The 14,900-nt window shown below is 36.6% G+C and overlaps 1 long non-coding RNA gene across 1 annotated transcript; it reads right to left on the bottom strand.

Moving 5' to 3' along the window:
- Positions 1-1,161: 1,161 nt before the first annotated feature.
- Positions 1,162-14,606, bottom strand: LOC127875869 (uncharacterized). The gene is made up of 6 exons (XR_008047488.1): positions 14,414-14,606; positions 13,092-13,262; positions 8,474-8,553; positions 4,610-4,658; positions 1,832-1,923; positions 1,162-1,609 (listed from the first exon to the last, which is right to left on the bottom strand). It is a non-coding gene; the product is annotated as an uncharacterized LOC127875869 (long non-coding RNA).
- Positions 14,607-14,900: the final 294 nt, after the last annotated feature.

Consider the following 14,900-nt stretch of genomic DNA (forward strand, 5'->3'; position numbering starts at 1 on the left):
CTACAAAGCAGGGTTAATTAAATTTGGACTTGCTCACATTTTGGCAAAATGACAATTTTCCAAAACAATCAAATTGTAGAACAAGAGCCCTAAGGTGCTCAACTGTGACCAGAAGTAACTAAACTATTCTGAGAGGGTGTAGTTTAGAATAATAAATGAACTTGATGAAAAATATGTAATTTGTAGGCAAATATTCATTTATAAACTTGACTTTGCTTATTATTACAGCAAATGTTTTGACAAACTTTAAACAAGATGTGTTTGTGAAACACAATGTCCCCCTATATGACGTTTGACCTTGTAGGATGACCTTGACCCTTCACCACTCAAAATGTGCAGCTCCATGAGATACACATGCATTTCAAATATAAAATTGCTAGCTTCAATATTGCAGAAGTGACATTACATGATCAATTTTGACCCATATATTTGACCTTGAAGGATGACCTTGACCTTTCACCACTAAAAATGTGCAGCTCCATGAGATACACATGCATGCCAAATATCAAGTTGCTATCTTCAATATAGAAAAAGTATTCATAAAATTAGCGATTTGGGCCACATATATTTGACCTCTGACCAACCAACAGACAGGGCAAAAACAATATGTCCAGCACTACTATAGTGGGGGACATAAAAAAGGAACACAATTTTAAATGCAACTTCCAGTGTTTACAAGCTTTTTTTAATTTGACATTTTGACCCACTTTTTGACGTTATGTGATCCAGTTTCAAAGTCAGCTGAGATTACATTGGGCCAAATGCTCTGATCATCTTTCATGAAAAATGCACATAAAAAGGGCCAATTGTGTGTTAACAAGGTTCTACTCTAGCACTTTAAGAAAAACTGTCATGTCCACTGGCAGCCATGTTAGTCTACAAACCGGAACCAGTTACAAACTCGACAACTGAGCTATCATTAGAATAAATATTCTGACCAAAATTTATGGAGATAAGGCTAAAAATGTGACTTCTAGAGAATTTACAAGGTTTCATTATAGCCATATAAAGACAATTGCCTCGTGCTCTAGTGGATATGTTTTTTGAATAGACATGAAAATTTCGAAACTGGACTGAGCCATCATTTGAACAAATATTCGACCAAAATGCATGAAGATTGGAAAAAAAACAGTGACTTCACTAGTGTTCAAAAGTTTTCACTATAGCTATATAAGGAAAACTGCCCAGCCCTGTTACATACGGTCATTTATGAAGTTCCACAACTGTTGTCGTACGTTAAACAGTTTTCTAGATAGTAATTTCCCACTATTTTTTCCATCAGTGCAGCTGATGATCAACAGTTAACTAGTCACTTCCACTTTAAACCTGTCCACTGTAAACACAAGGTTCACTGTTTTGACCTTTTTATACTTTTTATTTCGTATTGCTTTTGAAATATCATCTTATATATAATATTATAATGTTCGCATGTATCTCCAATTATATTCTACAACACCGGTTCAATACATTGAGCTGTACACTATAAATGTAGGGACTAAAATATGATGATAACATTTCTCATCTCTTCTTCTTCTTGTCAATCACTCAAATGGAAACACTGGCCCCTGTGGTACACATTCTTTTTGATCAGCATGTTTTGTCTGCCAAACTGAAAAAAATAATAATCACAAATAAACATTTTAAAGAGAAGTGTAATGCCCCAACACTAATCTTTAGTTTCAAAACAATTGTAATGTCCAAACAAAATTAAACTAAAATACCAAAGTGTGCATATTCAAATGCTTTTTACTTTGAGCTAATAGAGAGAGTTATACAGACAACAAGACATTTGCACATGGTGAATACTTGTGTTATTTGGATAAGGCATTACCATGATATAGTCTGAGCAGTAGTAGGACGCAATGCATGCCTCTCCAACCGCTCAACTATTGTGACTGCTAGATGATGATTTCAGCTGAGGAGCTAAACAAAAATGAGCAAGGGCCATAGTTCTGCAAAATTTTGGCTCATACATAATTTATTCCTTTAAGATGCCAATGTTTCCAATGTTGACTAGAAATGGAGCGGCAGAAACCGACGCATATCCCCACGCCGCATGTTTGACCCAGGGGCGCCCCAGGGTTGGTAATGGGGCCATGCATAGTTGACCGTATTGTCATAAGAGAAGTTCAGTTTCAATTAGAAGTGAATCGGTGTAGAAATTAAGAAATTATAGTAAAAGGCAATTTTGGGTGGGCGTGGCCTATGTGGGAGGGGCACCCCAGGGTTGGTAATGGGGCCATACATAGTTGAGATTGACCGTATTGTCATAAGAGAGGTTCAGTATTAATTTGAAGTAAATGGGTGAAGAACTTTTTAAGTTATTGAAGGATCCAGAAAAGTGTCAGACTGACAGACACAGAGCGCAAACCGTAAGTCCCTCTCCTTTTTCAAGGGTAGGAAACTAACAAGTTTTGATAATAATGCAAAAATAATGGTCAAAACAAGAACCTGATTGAAATACAAAGTTAGGTCGCCCAAAGGGTGTTCTCATTATGTTATATGCACAAACAGGGATTTCAGATATTAAAGGGGTCAGGACCATGGATAATTAATAAACCCTCATGTCAATTTCATGTAAATTGCCAGCATTTAATTCTTACGTTCACCTACCATTACTAACATCAAGAGTGTCTTGGTTTAGGTCAAGCTTTCGTATATTGTTTGGAGGCATAGTGTAATAGCTGTGATATTTTAGGAATAAAATGCACCTAAACACAAAACTGAAGCAAATCTGCACCTTTCTAGGTATATTTTGACCTTTGACCTTGAAGGATGACCTTGACCTTTCACCACTCAAAATGTGCAGCTCCATGAGATACACATGCATGCCAAATATGAAGTTGCTTTCTTCAATATTGCAAAAGTTATGGCAAAATATTAAAGTTGGAGCAAACAAACCAACAGACAGACCAACAGACAGGGCGAAAACAATATGTCCCCCACTATAGTTCATTCCAACGCTCACGGACACTGGAACCCCGGGGAGAGTAGGAAAGCTCCACTATATATATTTCATATATAATAGTCAAGCTAAAAACCCTATTTTACTATGATTCAAGGGCCATAACTCAGGGGTGTCTGGGTCTATTTGGCCCATTATTTAACTTGACCTAGATGTTATTGCCTTACACATTTTCATGAAGTTTGGTGAAGATCTGATGACAATTGCTTGACGTATTGAACGGAAAATAATCCGGACGGACTGACAGACGGACTTACTAACTTACAGACGGACGGATGGACTAACAAACTAAAGGACGGAGCGATTTTAATATGCCCTCAAAATCGCCGTTTCGGGGGCATAAAACGACATTGTATAAAATGTATTGTATTTCTGTATGAACTGTTATATCATACATGCCATACGTCCCGGATTTTCCGGGACAGTCCCGGAAATAAAGAAGTTGTCCCGCTGTCCCGGAAATCTGTCAAATGTCCCCGAATTTACAAAATCCATATATACATGTACCTTATGTTAGGCTTAACTGCACCTCGAATCTGTGTATATATGCAGCGTCTCCATGACAATGCCTACCCGAATAGGCAGACTACGCTACGTGTCAAAATCGATCAATTAACAGGGGTCCTGTTATCATATTCATTGTCTCACGTTCGCTGTCAAACCGAAAAGGTGGCATTGTTTTGGTTGTTAATTGACTTATATCTACATCGAAACAAGAGTGTAATTAATGTGTGACTGTACGGATTTTAAGTTGACGATCTACCGGTACTGTTTTGTTGTATTTGTTTTATGTGATTGGTTGTATGTATTGTGAATTGATTTGAGTTGACAATCTAACGGTACTGTATTGTTGTATTTTTTATTATATAAATGTTATAAATGAATAAAGGCGTATCAACAACTACGCGTTACACACCGGTCTTAATAACAATAACGCAGTGACGTCACCATCTATGTTTAGAACGCTTACACTGAAAACACATGGCCTGTATCTAGTAAAGGAACTAGTAATGTTAAATTTGACGTTAATAGATCAAGTATATTTCGGATAGGCTTTCGAACTTTTGCAATTAACGATGCGAAACAAAACAAAACGTACCAAAAATGCATATGTCTATAAATATCGCTACATTTTATACATGTCCCTGAAAAATCGGCAAAAGTCCCGGACAATTTAACACAATGTCCCGGAATTGGTCTGAAAAATTATGGCATGTATGGTTATATGTAATTTCCATTTAACATTATCATTACATCTTCTCACGCTAGATTGGAAGTCTCTGAACTGTTATATACAGACAGATCAATCCCTAGTTTATCTTCCAGGGATCAGAAGATGTCTTGAAATCATTATGAACTGTTCCATCATTTAAAATACTGTATGAAATAAATGACAAAGTTATGGCCCAGACAAAGTTCAGGTTTAAAACACAATAAGTGACACAATGACCTAGTTTCTGACCGGGCATGATCCATATTCAAACTTGACCTATACATCATCTAGATACAATTTGTGACCAAGTTTGGGTGAAGATCTGATGAAATTTCGGGACAGACTGACGGACCGACAAAGTGGTTCCTATATAGCCCCCATTACCAAAAAGATAATATTACCAGCAGTTGGTTTCAATGGAAATGTCTTACCAGACAAGAGGTTTGATGCAAATTGTTGTGAGGGGAAACTGGAAAATATCTGAAACAAAAATAAAGTCTTATATAGTTTGAAGCGCTATATTGTTAAGTCAAATTTTAATATTTGATAATCATAATACTGCTAGCTGTCTGATTACAGAGGAGTCTTCACAACATAATGCGTTAACAGTTTTCCTGCAATAAGCAAACAGGAAAAAATCAACAACACAAGTATTTATAATATATTCAGAGACAAAGATGATCCATCCATGTCTTTGGAAATAAACAAAGGGCATTTAACAATTATTTGGCCTCATTTTAGCCATGTTGATAAATATAATGGGTCATACTGCTTGGTGTGTTACAAGTGAAACACCATCAAAACCAGTGATCCAGCTTGGCATGAATGGAAGGGCGCAGCACCCTGCCATTCAAAGATTCCAACCTGTCAACCTTGGACACCCTTCATGCCCTTTGATGAAAATGCCGAGTTGGGAATAGGGAGTTACAGTTGTAAGATCGTACGCGAATATCATTTGCCATTTAAAAGGAATCATGATGTTCAAACTTAACCTTTGACCTAGGGTTAGTTGGTCGCATTTTAGAATTTACAGAGCATATTTTGCAAATCAGTGTGTGCTTAGAAGCCTTAGCTACGGAAAGAACCGCAACTCAATTTGCTAAGAACGATCACCACTGCCTGTCTGCAACAGATGACAAATGATTCTGCTCTAGCAGTGAGTGTATATACCAGCTTGTAAGACGACATTGGCCAGACTAGTGTTTATCATTAAAGTCTGTACGTATTTATACCATTTTTGACCTCATCCAAGATATCATTGGGACAAATCTTCGGACAAGGTTTCATGATGATCAGACAATAAATGTGGCCTCTAGAGTGTTAACAAGGTTTTACTATATAGCCATAAAAGAAAAAATGCAGAGCCCACTGGCAGCCATGTTTTTCAACCAATCAGCATCATGTTTGAACTCGTCCAAGATATTATTGGGATGAATCTTCTGACCATTTTTCATGAACATCGGAAATAAAAGTGGCCTCTAAAGTGTTAACAAGACTTTACTATAGTCATATAATGAAAAAAATGCCCCGCCCCCTGGAAGTCGTGTTTTCCAAGCAAATGTACCCATTTTCAAACTCATCCAAGATATCATTGAGACCAATCTTCTGACCAAATTTCACGAAGATTGGACAATGCGGCCTCTAGAGTGTTCACACGGTTTTACTAAAGCCATATATAACCATATATGGACCATATATAAATAACCATATAAGGAACAAGAGCACCGCCTTGCGGGTGCAGACCGCTCATCTATTTTCTTTTTAAAGGTGAAGGGACTCTCATTTTCAATCACAAAGGAGGGAGGAGTGGAGTGAAGAGGGGTGTATAGTGTGGGGTTGTGGACATTTATTACATTATCTTCCAAAAAAGCGAAAAAAAAAATCGGAGGGGGGGGGGGTTTGGGTGCGATGGTTGGACGGTATTTCAAATATAACAGTTTTAAAAATAAATGGGAGGGGGGGGTATAGTGTGAGGGTGTGATGGTAATTTGTGAGATGATCTTAAAAAAAAAAAAAAAAAAAAAAATTGGGGGTGGGGGGTGGGGGGGGGGTGGGGTGGGGGTATAGTGTGAGGGTGTGGTGGTCATTTGTGAGATGATCTTAAAAAAAAAAAAAAAAAAAAAAATAGGGGGGGGGAGGGGGGAGGGGGGAGGGGGGAGGGGGGGAGGGCACAGGGGAGGGCACGGGGGATGGTTTGGGTGGAGTCTATTGTGGTATGTCAGGTAAGAGTAGTTTCATCAAAGTATCAATCAAATCTAATCATAAATAAAGAAGTTATGGCAATTTTAGCAAAATGTAATAATTTGACCTTGAGAGTCAAAGTCATTCAAAGGTCAAAGTAAAATTCAAGTTGCCAGGTACAGTAACCTCATGATAGCATGTAAGTATTTGAAGTTTGAAAGCAATAGCCTTGATACTTAAGAAGTAAAGTGGATCGAAACACAAAATTTAACCATATATTAAAAGTTACTAAGTCAAAAAAGGGCCATAATTCCGTAACAATGACAACCAGAGTTATGCAACTTGTCCTTTTACTGTACCCTTATGATAGTTTGTGAGTGTTCCAAGTATGAAAGCAATATCTATGATACTTTAGGGGTAAAGTGGACCAAAACATAAATCTTAACCAAATTTTCAATTTTCTAAGTATAAAGGGCCCATAATTCCGTCCAAATGCCAGTCAGAGTTACATAACTTTGCCTGCACGGTCCCCTTATGATAGTTCATAAATCTTGCAAGTATGAAAGCAATAGCTTTGATACTGTAGGAATAAAGTGGACCTAAACACAAAACTTAATCAAATTTTCAATTTTCTAAGTATAAAAAGGGCACATAATTCTGTCAAAATGCCAGTCAGAGTTACATTACTTTGCCTGCACAGTCCCCTTATGATAGTTAGTAAGTGTTGCAAGTATGAAAGCAATAGCTTTGATGCTTAAGGAATAAAATGGACCTAAACACAAAACTTAACCAAAATTGTCAATTTTCTAAGTATAAAAAGGGCACATAATTCTGTCAAAATGCATGCCAGAGTTATCTAACTTTGCCTGCCCAGTCCCCTCATGATAGTTAGTAAGTGTACCAAGTTTGAATGCAATAGCATTGATACTTTCTGAGAAAAGTGGACCTAAACGAAAAACTTAACCGGACGCCGACGCCAACGCCAACGCCGACGCCAAGGTGATGACGATAGCTCATAATTTTTTTTCAAAAAATAGATGAGCTAAAAATGGGTCGCCCCCTGGTGGCCATGTTTTTAAAGCAACCAAAACCATTTTCAAACTCATCCAAGATATCATTGGAAAAATGTTCTGACCAAGTTTCATGAAAATCTGACAATAAATGTGGCCTCTAGAGTGATAACAAGGTTTACTATAGCCATATAAGGAAAATGCCCCACCTCATAAATGCCATGTTTTTCAACCAACCGGCGTCATTTTAAAACTTGTTAAAGATATTATTGGGTTGAATCTTAAGTAATATGCATATAATAATGGAAAAAGGGCCATTATTCTTACAAAATGCTCGATACAGTTGTCTGCTCTTCTTTATAGATTGGGGTCATGTTGGTAAATAAGTTTGCAAAATATGAAAGCAATATGTCAAGGGACGTTGAAAATATTTTAGGTGGTACGCCAACTTTAACATAGATTTATCAATAATATGAATATTCAAAATGGTAAAGGGGCCATAATTATTACAAAATGCTTGATAGAGTTGTCTGCTCTTGTTTATAGGTTGGGGTCATGTTTGTTAAGAAGTATGCAAAGTATGAAAGAAATATGCCAAGGGACATTGAAAATATTTGGGGTAGTACGCAAACTTTTAACATTTGCATGCTCACACTAACGCCAATGCTAAGGCTAACGCAAACGCCGGGTGAGTAGAATTGCTCCACTATATAGATTTCATATATAATAGTCGAGCTAAAAAGGGTCTTTCTGTAAATCTTTAAGAGAACAAATTAAAAACTCAACAGGCCTTTTTTATTATTAAATAAGCTTGTTTCCATATATAATATAAGGCCCTAAAATCATTCAGGATATAACTTTGCACATTTTTTACAGAAATAAAATGATCTTAAAGTTCTCTGCAATGCAAAGTAATTTTTACACACTGGATATTTAAAAAAAAATTGTTAACTTGTCCATGCTATTCGGGCCGGCTGTGCTCTAACTGCCTATGGAAAATCTTGATTATATATATATTATATATATATACCTGTTGTGACCCTTGAGATCCTTATGAAATGTTCATAATTCACTTATAACTGTATGTAAAAAAAATAGTATTACCAGATAATCGGGTTCAAAAGTTATTTCTTTCAAGACAGGATGGTTGGTGGGAAATGTCTTCCGATGAAACTGAAAAACATCTAAAACAAAAAGAAAGTGACTTCTTGTATAATTTGAAGCACTATTCATTTTAATACAATTGTGTTTTGACAGCCATAGTTCTGCTGAGCCTAAAAATTAAAAGTAGGTCAACAAAACACAAAATGAAATCCAATGATTGCATCACCAAATCTTCAACATATCCAATTAATAAAATTAATTTTTATATATAGACGGTTTTGATACATGGCACAACATCAGGGGTGTCGAATGTCCCAAATTTGAAATCCTAATGATAAAGTCTGGAGTCTGAGGCTGTAGGTCCCTTACAGGTAGAGCCCCCCTAAGCCATAGTTCATTGTTCTTTTTATAGTCCTAGTTGCTATTTCTGGTGAGTAAAATGCAATATATTATAAGCCAGACCACCAGTAACACTCGATGTGTAATTGTCATTTTATATAAATGTTATAAAGAACATCGATAACAAGGGCTGTTTGTAAAACATGCATGCCCCCCATATGGGCTGTCCGTTGTAGTGGCAGCCATTATGTGAATACGTTTTTTGTCACTGTGACCTTGACCTTTGACCTAGTGACCTGAAAATCAATAGGGGTCATCTGCGAGTCATGATCAATGTACCTATGAAGTGTGATGATCCTAGGCAAAAGCATTCTTAAGTTATCATCCGGATTTTTTTTTACTGTTTCGGGTCACCATGACCTTGACCTTTGACCTAGTGACCTGAAAATCAATATGGGTCATCTGCATGTCATGATAAATGTACCCATGAAGTTTCATGATCCTAGGCGTAAGCGTTCTTGAGTCATCATCGGAAACCATCTAACTATTTCGGGTTACCGTGAATTTGACCTTTGACATAGTTACCTCAAAATTAATACGGGTCATCTGCGAGTCATGATCAATCTACCCATAAAGTTTCATGATCCTAGGCATATGTGTTCTTGAGTTATCATCCGGAAACCATTTTACTATTACGGGTCACCGTGACCTTAACCTTTGATCTACTGACCTCAAAATCAATAGGGGGTCATCTGCGAGTCATGATCTATCTACCTATGAAGTTTCATGATCCTAGGCGTATGCGTTTTTGAGTTATCAACCGGAAACCATTTTACTATTTCGGGTCACCGTGACCTTGACCTAGTGACCTCAAAATCAATAGGGGTCATCTGCAAGTCATGATCAATCTACCTATGAAGTTTCATGATCCTTGGCATATGCATTCTTGAGTTATCATCCAGAAACCATTTTACTATTTCGGGTCACCATGACCTAGAGCTTTGACCTAGTGACCTCTAAATGAATAGGGATCATCTGCGAGTCATGATCTATCTTCCTATGAAGTTTCATGATCCTAGGCCTAAGCGTTCTTGAGTTATCATCCGGAAACCACCTGGTGGACGGACCGACAGACCGACCAACCGACATGTGCAAAGCAATATACCCCCTCTTCTTCGAAGGGGGGCATAATAAATGTTAATCCACTAACCATACAGTAAAACAACTGTCCAAATATATATCCAGATATGTCTTTTGCAAATGAAATAATATATGCACTTAGTTTGACAGCAGAAAATGGAAATTTAATGATGGGGGACATATGCTACATTTTGTAGTATGTAAGATTTCTGGAAAGTAGCCAAGAGGTTAGGTCAGTTACCTTTTATGTCCGTGTCAGCGGATAACCAATCAGACAATAGTAAAACAAGGGACAAAATTGTCACAAAACCAGGTTTTCAATGTAGAAAAAGTCTGACAGAGGGAGACAACTCAAACTGAACTGATTGTTTATAATTAACCCCCTTTGTTTCAAAATAAATATATTTTTAGTTGTGGCGACCTTGACCTTGGAGATATTGACGTAATTCTAAAGTGCGATACAACGTCCCACGATGGTGAACAAATATGCCAAATCATTTTTAAGTCTCACAATGAATGATATAGTTTTGGCCCGGACAAGCTCTTTTATGGCCATTTTTGACCTTTAAACTCTAAGTGTGACCTTGACCTTGGATATATTGACGGTATTCTTTTGAGCGACTCACTGTCTAATGATGGTGAACAAATGTGCCAAATGATTTTAAATTCTCACCAAGAACCACAACGTTATGGCCCGGACAAGCTTGTTCCGTCAGCCCGCCAGCCGGCATTTGCCAATCTAATAACCCGTTTTTTTCTTTGGAAAACCTTGTTAAAAAGACCAGGAAAAATCCATACTAAGCGCACATGCCCGGCATGCCAATGAAGCAATTACAATATTTGTTCACACCCCCTTAAAACAAATCATCGGATTTACACTGATCTAAAATTCAATCCTGAATGGCTCAAATCGGGATTTCCAAATAATCCGGACAATTAACACCCTTGCAACATGCATGGGTTGCTAAGTTACTAAATGTCCTACATATAACAAATTCAGAATTTGTGTACCATCCCACTCACATAAATAGCAATTGCAAGATGATGTCCATTACAAACCTGTTTGTTATCATTCTGACCTTTTTGTACTTCTATAGTTTTTCAAATTTTAATGTAATTAAAGTGCAAACACCTGATTATAGAAGGTATACCTAAGATCATATTGCTTGCCATGAGTAATAATCCAACAGATTGGCTTTGTTTGTATGCCAATAGATAGAGCTTGCACATTCTTTTTTAATATGTGGTTATGGACAACTGTAAACATTACTTCATGTATTTTAAGGGGCCTTTGCATGTTTTGGTAAATTGACAAAATAAAACAAGAGCTGTCACCATAGGATGACTTATGCCCCCTATAAATGCTTGATAGAAGTTATGAGCTTTTTTTCGAAACCTAAACACAGATTTCGAAACCTAAACGCGGACCCTAAGTTCAAGGTCACAGGGGTCAAAATTTGTGTGCGTATGGAAAGGCCTTGTCCATACACACATGCATACCAAATATGAAGGTTATATCTCAAGGGACATAGAAGTTATGAGCAGTTTTCAATATCTAAACGCAGATTTCGAAACCTAAACGCGGACCCTAACTTCAAGGTCAAGGTCACAGGGGTAAAAATTTTTGTGCGTATGGAAAGGCCTTGTTCATATACACATGCATACCAAATATGAAGGTTATATCTCAAGGGACATAGAAGTTATGAGCATTTTTCAAAACCTAAACGCAGATTTCGAAACCTAAACGCGGACCCTAAGTTCAAGGTCACAGGGGTAACAATTGTTGTGCGTATGGAAAGGCCTTGTCCATATACACATGCATACCAAATATGAAGGTTATATCTCAAGGGACATAGAAGTTATGAGCATTTTTCAAAACCTAAACGCAGATTTTGAAACCTAAACACGGACCTTAAAGGGATCTTTTCACGCTTTGGTAAATTGACAAAATTGAAAAAAGTTGTTTCAGATCTGCAAATTTTCGTTTTAGTTTTGATATTTGTGAGGAAACAGTAATACTGAACATTTACCATGCTCTAATATAGCCCTTATATGCATCTTTTGACGATTTTAAAACCTAAAAATTATAAAGCGTTGCAATGCGAAACGATTGAATAATTTGGAGAGTTCTGTTTTTGTCGTTAAATTTTGTGAAACTACGAAGATTGCTTATATAAGGTATAAAATACGTCAAGAATGTGTACTCGGCGGAATAGCTTAGTAGGCTAAAGCGTTTTTACTTCAGGACTCTGGCAGGACTCCAGGGGTCACTGGTTCGAAACCTGCTCCGGGCAATGTTCTTTTCCTTTTTTTAATTTTATTCTTGATTTTTTACTGGTGCTTTTACGATCCAATGTTTACATTTATCAATATAAAGCATTTAATGAGTAAGTAAAAAAATGCCAAAATCTGTGAAAAGGCCCCTTTAAGTTCAAGGTCAAGGTCACAGGGGTAAAAATTTGTGTTCGTATGGAAAGGCTTTGTTCATATGCACATGCATACCAAATATGAAGGTTATATCTCAAGGGAATAGAAGTTATGAGCATTTTTCGAAACCTAAACGCAAAGTGTGACAGAAATACGGACCGACAGACGGACAGTCTGATAACTATATGCCCCCTTTTCTTTGAAAGGGGGCATAAAAATTGTTTCAGACTTGCACATTTTTGTTGCAGTTATGATATTTGTGAGAAAACAGTTATACTTAACATTAACAACCTGAAAATGATAAATCGTTGCAAAGCAAAACAATTGAATAATTTGGAGTTCTGTTGTCGTTTTTTGTGACACTACGAGCTTTGCTTATAGAAACTAAAAGTATAAAATATTGTATGAGCATGGATGGCCGTCTTAGCGTTAGACTTTTACTCCAGAGGTCAGTGGTTCGAGCCCAGATGAGGATTACTTTTTCTTTTAATGTGTTCTTGTTTTTTAATTGAGCTTTTAAGATTTAATGTTTACATTTATAAATATAACGCATTTAATGACAAACTTCAATACATGCCATAATCTGTTATAAGGTCCCTTAAATACCAAGATGAGTATCAAGGAACCTGAGTGAAACATTTTATTTTATTTCGGATATATACAGGACTGCTTATTGGAAACAAAAAGTTTGCTCGATTCTTGAATGACTTACAAAAATGTTTATCAAATCAAGTAGGTTCGTTTATTCTTCGTCTGTTGTCCCATCTCGCGAACAGTCAACCAGCTCCCTCCAGGCTTGTCAGTTCCAGGCGAGTCACTCTAGCTGCCCCCATTTTGGCCCATCTGCTTAGAATCTGCATCCAGGTCACGGCGCCAGGTGTTACTGTATTTGCAATAAAGTAGGTTGGATGCCATTAAATGTGACTTTAAACACCATAATGACAAACAAAATAACAGGTTTATTTCCCTTCAATTAATAACAAGCAAATTCATTGAATTGATATCCCCCGCTAATTAGCTTCTGGACACAAAAGTGTTATATTTGACACTCAGGTAAAAAAGGATTTTTTTAGGTTCGAAGGGCCATAACTCCGTTATTAACAGATAGTGTACAATGCCATTTGGCATACATCATCCTCTTATCTATACATATACTCATACCAAGTTTCAATGAAATCCACCAAAGCACTTCCAAGATATGGCTCCCAACACAAAAGTGCCGGATTGACGGAAAGACAGGCGGACAAGGCCAAAACAATATCTCTCCGCCTATTGCAGGGTGATAATAACATGAAAGTAAATTAAAGCCAGCACATATATGAATTAACTGCCTAGATGGGTGTATTAAATATATTTTAGGGCTGTACAATACTTACTGATATGTGAGCATATATTTACTTTTTGTAAATATAAATAAATGTAACAGTAATACTTACACACTTGTGACTGTGAGTTTTAACTTTATACATGTAACTAAACTTCCTTTATAATTTTATAACAGTTTTTTTATTCCTGCCATAGTATTAAGAAGTCACTTGCTCAATAACACATTTAAGCATGAGCTGTTTTTTTTAATCTGCATACATAAGAAAACATCGAAAAAAAACACAAGAGGAGCATGTATCCGAAAGTAAATTACGTCCGAAATCAGGCAAGTTAAGCATGCGCGAAATTCACCAAAACATCGATTAAATATGGTTTAAACAGAATCATATGTAAAACGTGAATGATAAATTAAACATTATCCAACAAAAGCATGCAGCTTTAACCAATAAACAACAGCAAAAATCAGCAATATAGCGATGTTGTTGAATAACTCGGCGAAGGCTAGCAAGAAGAGAATTTTCCAGGGGAAACAACTAAAAAAGTAATGCAAACTGATTTAAATGGCTCATGCACGAAAGTTTATAATATAGCAACAACACATGATTTAGCTACAGAATTAGAATGCGAAAGATTTTTTTTAACTATTACTCGAAGATTCCTTAACTAAATAAAATATCAATAAAAGTTAAAACTTTGAGTTTGACCTACTTAGCAATCAATGGTCAAAACAACCTCGAAATAGCTTTTTCTTCATGTCAACAATACAATTGTTGAGTTAATGTTGACGTAATACTAATAATGATAATACTATCCATATTCTCTACCTAGAATATTCATCATATTAAAATATCCAATAAATGTAGTATATATTTCTTTTCACGCTAACAATTCAAGATGGCTTACAATCGGTTTTGCTTGGGCATGCGCATTGCAAGCCTATTTGGTTTGGTCCCGCCTTTTTCTCCATATATGGTCATTTGAGCTTGTGGACGGCCGTGGACCATCCACCTACAGTCATGCATAAATGTATATTTCGATAGGAATACAATAAAATAGTGCGGTTTAAACTAAGTTTCGATAAAGACATGGAAGATAGAAGTAGAAGTGCATATCGTTTAAACGTTTTTGTTATAAACATCGGATTAAAGTTGTCAACTTAATTGTTATAAAAATTGGATCAACGATGGCATTAAGG

This window comes from Dreissena polymorpha, chromosome 4 (assembly GCF_020536995.1).
Source record: "Dreissena polymorpha isolate Duluth1 chromosome 4, UMN_Dpol_1.0, whole genome shotgun sequence".
Lineage (NCBI taxonomy): Eukaryota > Metazoa > Mollusca > Bivalvia > Myida > Dreissenidae > Dreissena > Dreissena polymorpha.